Raw genomic sequence first — 5,466 nt, 5'->3', positions numbered from 1 at the left:
AGGGGATCTTCCCAACCCAGGGATTGAAGCTGTATCTCTTGTGTCTCCTGCCTTGACAGGTGGGCTCATCACCACTAGCACCACTTCATACCGCATGGCCAAGAGGTGTGGAGTAACAAAATAAGATAGACTGGCTGACTTAAGCAACAGAATTTAATGCACCACTTCATACCGCATGGCCAAGAGGTGTGGAGTAACAAAATAAGATAGACTGGCTGACTTAAGCAACAGAATTTAATGCACCACTTCATACCGCATGGCCAAGAGGTGTGGAGTAACAAAATAAGATAGACTGGCTGACTTAAGCAACAGAATTTAATGCACCACTTCATACCGCATGGCCAAGAGGTGTGGAGTAACAAAATAAGATAGACTGGCTGACTTAAGCAACAGAATTTAATGCACCACTTCATACCGCATGGCCAAGAGGTGTGGAGTAACAAAATAAGATAGACTGGCTGACTTAAGCAACAGAATTTAATGCACCACTTCATACCGCATGGCCAAGAGGTGTGGAGTAACAAAATAAGATAGACTGGCTGACTTAAGCAACAGAATTTAATGCACCACTTCATACCGCATGGCCAAGAGGTGTGGAGTAACAAAATAAGATAGACTGGCTGACTTAAGCAACAGAATTTAATGCACCACTTCATACCGCATGGCCAAGAGGTGTGGAGTAACAAAATAAGATAGACTGGCTGACTTAAGCAACAGAATTTAATGCACCACTTCATACCGCATGGCCAAGAGGTGTGGAGTAACAAAATAAGATAGACTGGCTGACTTAAGCAACAGAATTTAATTTTCTCACAGTTCTAGATGTTGGGAAGTCCAAGATCAGAGTACTAGCATGGCTGGCTTCTGGTGAGAGCTTGCTTCTGGGTTTGCAGAAGACTGCCTTTTTGCTGTTTCTTCACATTGGCACAGAGAGAGAAGGAGGTAGGGGGAAGAGAGAGAAAGGGAGAGACACAGGAAGAGATCTCTCATCCTAATAAGGCCTTAGTCCTATCAGAACAGGGCCCTACCCTTAAGACCTTGTTTACCTTTAATTCCCTTCTGAAGACCCTGTCTTCAGGTAAATGACTTGGGTATTACTGCTTCAACATAAGAATTGGAGAGGGCAGGGCGCATTCAGTACATAGCAGTGTCTAAATGTTAACTATTGCCTAGTATTTTTTGAGCATCTGTCCTGGAACAGGCTGGATCAGGCATTATGAAGGTTGAGAGTAGGGTTGGGTGGGATAAAATACTCACTGGGGAGGTAAGACCAGGATATCATAAACTAGAATAAATGCTGAGGGTACTCCAGAGTATCAGGGACCCATGAGGGCTTGGAATGATCAAGAAATGAAAATGGGGGAAAATGGGATTTTAAAATGGGTGGAAAGAAGTAAGCATTGGGTGAGAGGATGAAAACCTAGAGGAGGAGGGTAGCAACGGGAGTGGAAGAACAGGGACAGGGACCCTGGAGATCTTACGAGAAGACCGAGGAAACTTCATACCTTACTCACATGGAGAAAGCCTCAGTAACTGAGGCATGGAGTCAATGGGTGAGGAGAGCAATTCTTTTTAACAGAGACCAGAACTTCCAGATAAAGGGCAATGGCACCCCACTCCAGTGCTCTTGCCTGGAAAATCCCATGGACGGAGGAGCCTGTTAGGCTGCAATCCACGGGGTCGCTAGGAGTCGGATACGACTGAGTGACTTCACTTTCACTTCTCACTTTCATACATTGGAGAAGGAAATGGCAACCCACTCCAGTGTTCTTGCCTTGAGAATCCCAGGGACGGGGGAGCCTGGTGGGCTGCCTAGACGGTCTATGGAGAGTCGGACACGACTGAAGTGACTTAGCATAGCATATTGAGGGTGGGGGCGGGTTAGGTACATGAGGAAAGATGAGTTCATTTTAGAAATACAGATTTTTAGGAACTGAAGATTTTACTGAGTAAAATATCCATAACATCTTGGGAATAAGAACAAAGAGATGGGGAAAAGTAGGATCAAAGATAATGGCTATTTGAATCACTATCATAGAATTGATAACTGAAGCTAGAGAAATGAAAGATTTCTTTGCAAAAATATGTAGAGAGATGTATGGAAAGCAAAGGACTATTAGCCATTACTCACTCTCTGAAGGATCTAGCAACAGCAAATGGCCTAGTGGTATAAGGCTATTGAAATTTTAATGGGTTTAGTTCTGATTTTTCTCAGGGCACACACAGTACTTAGTGCCACATATAATGAATATTTGTTGTTTGACAAAGACTGAATGAGTAAATTTTAGAAGTTTCAAATCCAAAATGCCTCGTGGGCATCAGGGAAGATTTTGAAGTCAATGAGCTTTCCCACCTCCACTGAACTGAGTGCTGTGAGCATTATTTATTACTCAATCCTGTGGCTCAGACGGTAAAGGATCTGCCTGTGATGAAGGAGACCAGGGTTCGATCCCTGGGTCGTGAAGATCCTCTGAAGAAGGGAATGACAATGCACTCCAATATTCTTGCCTGGAGAGCTCGATGGACAGAGAAGCCTGGAGGGCTACAGTTTGTGGGGTCGCAAAGAGTTGGACACGACGGAGCGACTCACACACACACACACGCACACATGCACACACTGAAGAAATGATTAGCTAAAATGGTTCTCCCATCACATGAAGGGATTAAGTAGTTCAGTTTTCAAAGGAGTCATCTGACTATCAGACTAGTCCAGGTACATTCACTGAGACATTCCCAGCGGGCAGGGAGCCTGGGAGAGAAGAGCACAGAGGCGCTGTGCTATGACCTAGTTTTCCCCTTGGAATCAGGTCCCGTCTCCTGGGCCCGCCGTGGCCTCTCCCCGTGGCAGTTCCGCTCTCACTGACCTTTCTCCTGTACCAGCAGCTGCTGCTGACAGCTGGGCTCTGACTCCCTCGGTGAAGGCAACATGGAGTAGTCTGCCCTGAAACTTCCTGCTTGTCCCCTCGGAGCTCAGGGCTGCCTACAACTGCACCCAAGCGTTTCCGCCTTCCACTTGCAATGTTTAGCACCATAGTGTCTAGTTCTTGAAGGGTCCTAGTGAGGATGAACGAATTTTATGCTAACTAGGGGCTTTCTGAAGACAAAGCCTCGATTCAGATAAAGGGTTCATTAATAATATGTGCAGCATTACAGCAAAATGCCAGGGCTTTAAATATATACAATCCTGGAGGTGAGTCACAGATCTTTAATGGGATAGGTGTGTGGTTTGAGACAGTTGCTCAAAATTTTCTTCCTGGCTCTCTTTCTTTTAAAAATAATTTTTATTTCTCTATTTTTGGCTGTGCCGGGTCTTCGTTGCTATGAGTTGGCGTTCTCTAGTTGTGGTGAGGGGGTGCTACTCTCTATTTGCGGTGCACGGCTTCTCAGTGTGGTGGCTTCTCTTGATGCAGAGCACAGGCTCCAGGGCACATGGGCTCACTAGTTGCGACTCCTGGGCTCTAGTGCACCGGCTCAGTAGTTGAAATACTCAGTATCTAAAATACTGGGCTCTAGTGCACAGGCCTAGTAGCTCCGTGGAATCTTCTTGGACCAGGAATCGGATCATGTCTCCTGCATTGGGCAGGTGGATTCTTTACCACTGAGCCACCAGGGAGGCCCTTGATCAAACTTTCTTGAAAACAGTTTCCCCAACTAAAAACGACGACATGTAATAACTATCTTTGAAAGTGGCTATAAGGATGAATAAGATAATGCACATAAAGAGACCTTGCAGGGTGCCTGACACATTGTAGGAGCTTCAGAGGTTGGTATTCAAAAGACAGGCCAAAGAAAAGCACACGTGTACCATTTCTACGCTTCACAAATCATTCCACATGGGCTTAGGACAAAGATGAAGGCAGACGGACACACAATCTTTCCCTTAGTTTAGGAATGTATATTCCGGGTTCTACCTGGTCAGAGCATTTCAATTTCTGTAATGTTATTTTGTAAGCTAGTTCTTCAGCATACGGAAGAATAGTACCTTAGAGAACGAAACGAGTTAATAGATTTTCCTCAAATTGGAGCAATTTTCTTCTTCTTTATTGAATCAGGAAAGCTAACTATCAAAGAGGCATAGAGTGGCGTAGATAATGCCCTAAGGTAACAAAACTCTATTATGTTGTGTTACATTAGCACCGAGCGAAGGGTATTTTAGAAGGAAATTTCACTGTGTAATAAGGGGGAATTGTAGCTCAAACTTTATCCTGCATTTTTCCAGGTTTTTCTACTTTGTGCCGTAGCAGCATTGCCCCAGATGGAAGTATCCCAGGTGTACTTTTTCCTCTTGAAAGAATCTAGTGTTAGCACTAAATTGAAGATTATCTTTGAAGTAAACTACCTTATGATGAACAGAGACATACTCAGTTTCCCTTTGAAGGGATGTTTTGACTTATCATCTATCTCCATCCCTCCTTTGATGGAAGCCAGGGTCACCAGTGTCTTCACCCTAAATAAGCAGGCAGGTGACCTTGCAGCTGCTCCCGTGTGTGTGCATGCTAAGTCACTTCAGTCATGTCCAGCTCTTTGTAACCCTATGGACTGTAGCCTGCCTCTGTGCATGGAATTCTCCAGTCAAGAATACCAGAGTGGGTTTCCATTCCCTTCTCCATGGGATCTTCCTGACCCAGGCATCGAAGCCTGGTTTCCTGCATTGCAAGCAGATTCTTTACCATCTTTACCATGGCTCAGAAGCAGCTGCTCCTGAGTACTAGCCAAATCTTCTCCAGAAGTTGTACTCTATTCTGACTCTTATACCAACTCAGACTCAGTGGCTCTTTCTATAAATTAATGTTTGCTCTCATAAATCTTACAAAACCGAATATATTTCTCGTTTAATAGTCATATACTAAAATTTTAAAAATGATACCTCAGAGCATTAGGAAAATGTATTAAAATTGCTCAATAGTAGGTAAAAACACCAATTTTTGTGCTAGAATTGAGAAGATTCTAGTTACTTTAAGAAAGGCTAATCCATTAATAGTCAAACTCATGTCAAATCACATAGTTTCAGTATGTGGTACTCTGAGAGCAAGGTCACACCTGAGTTCCTACCCACTGGGTAAGAAAGAGGTTTGTCTACAGGAAACTGCAAAAGTCCTGGAAAAGTTTCACTTTTACTGTTGAAGAATGAAGAAGCTGAGGTTCCAGTCTGTGGCCTATCAGAAAGTGGGGTGCAGGAGGTGAGTGGCAGATGAGCAAGGCTTCAAAGTACCAAAGCTTCTTCTGCCACTCTTCATTGCTCCAGGGAAGATCCCCTGGAGGGCATGACAATCCACTCCAGTGTTCTTGCCTGGAGAATCCCATGAACAGAAGAGCCTGGTGAAATACGGTCCATAGGGTAGCAAAGAGTCAGACGTGACCGAATAACTGAACGTGCACACACAATGAGCCACATACTACTACAAACTGGTTTTGAGGGTGAAATTCAATTGTATAAGTTTTAAAAGCTACAGTATTGGTGTAAGT

This window comes from Bos indicus x Bos taurus, chromosome 7 (genome assembly GCF_003369695.1).
Source record: "Bos indicus x Bos taurus breed Angus x Brahman F1 hybrid chromosome 7, Bos_hybrid_MaternalHap_v2.0, whole genome shotgun sequence".
Classification (NCBI taxonomy): domain Eukaryota; kingdom Metazoa; phylum Chordata; class Mammalia; order Artiodactyla; family Bovidae; genus Bos; species Bos indicus x Bos taurus.
The sequence above is the reverse complement of the archived record's forward strand: the minus strand, read 5'-3'. Positions refer to the sequence as shown.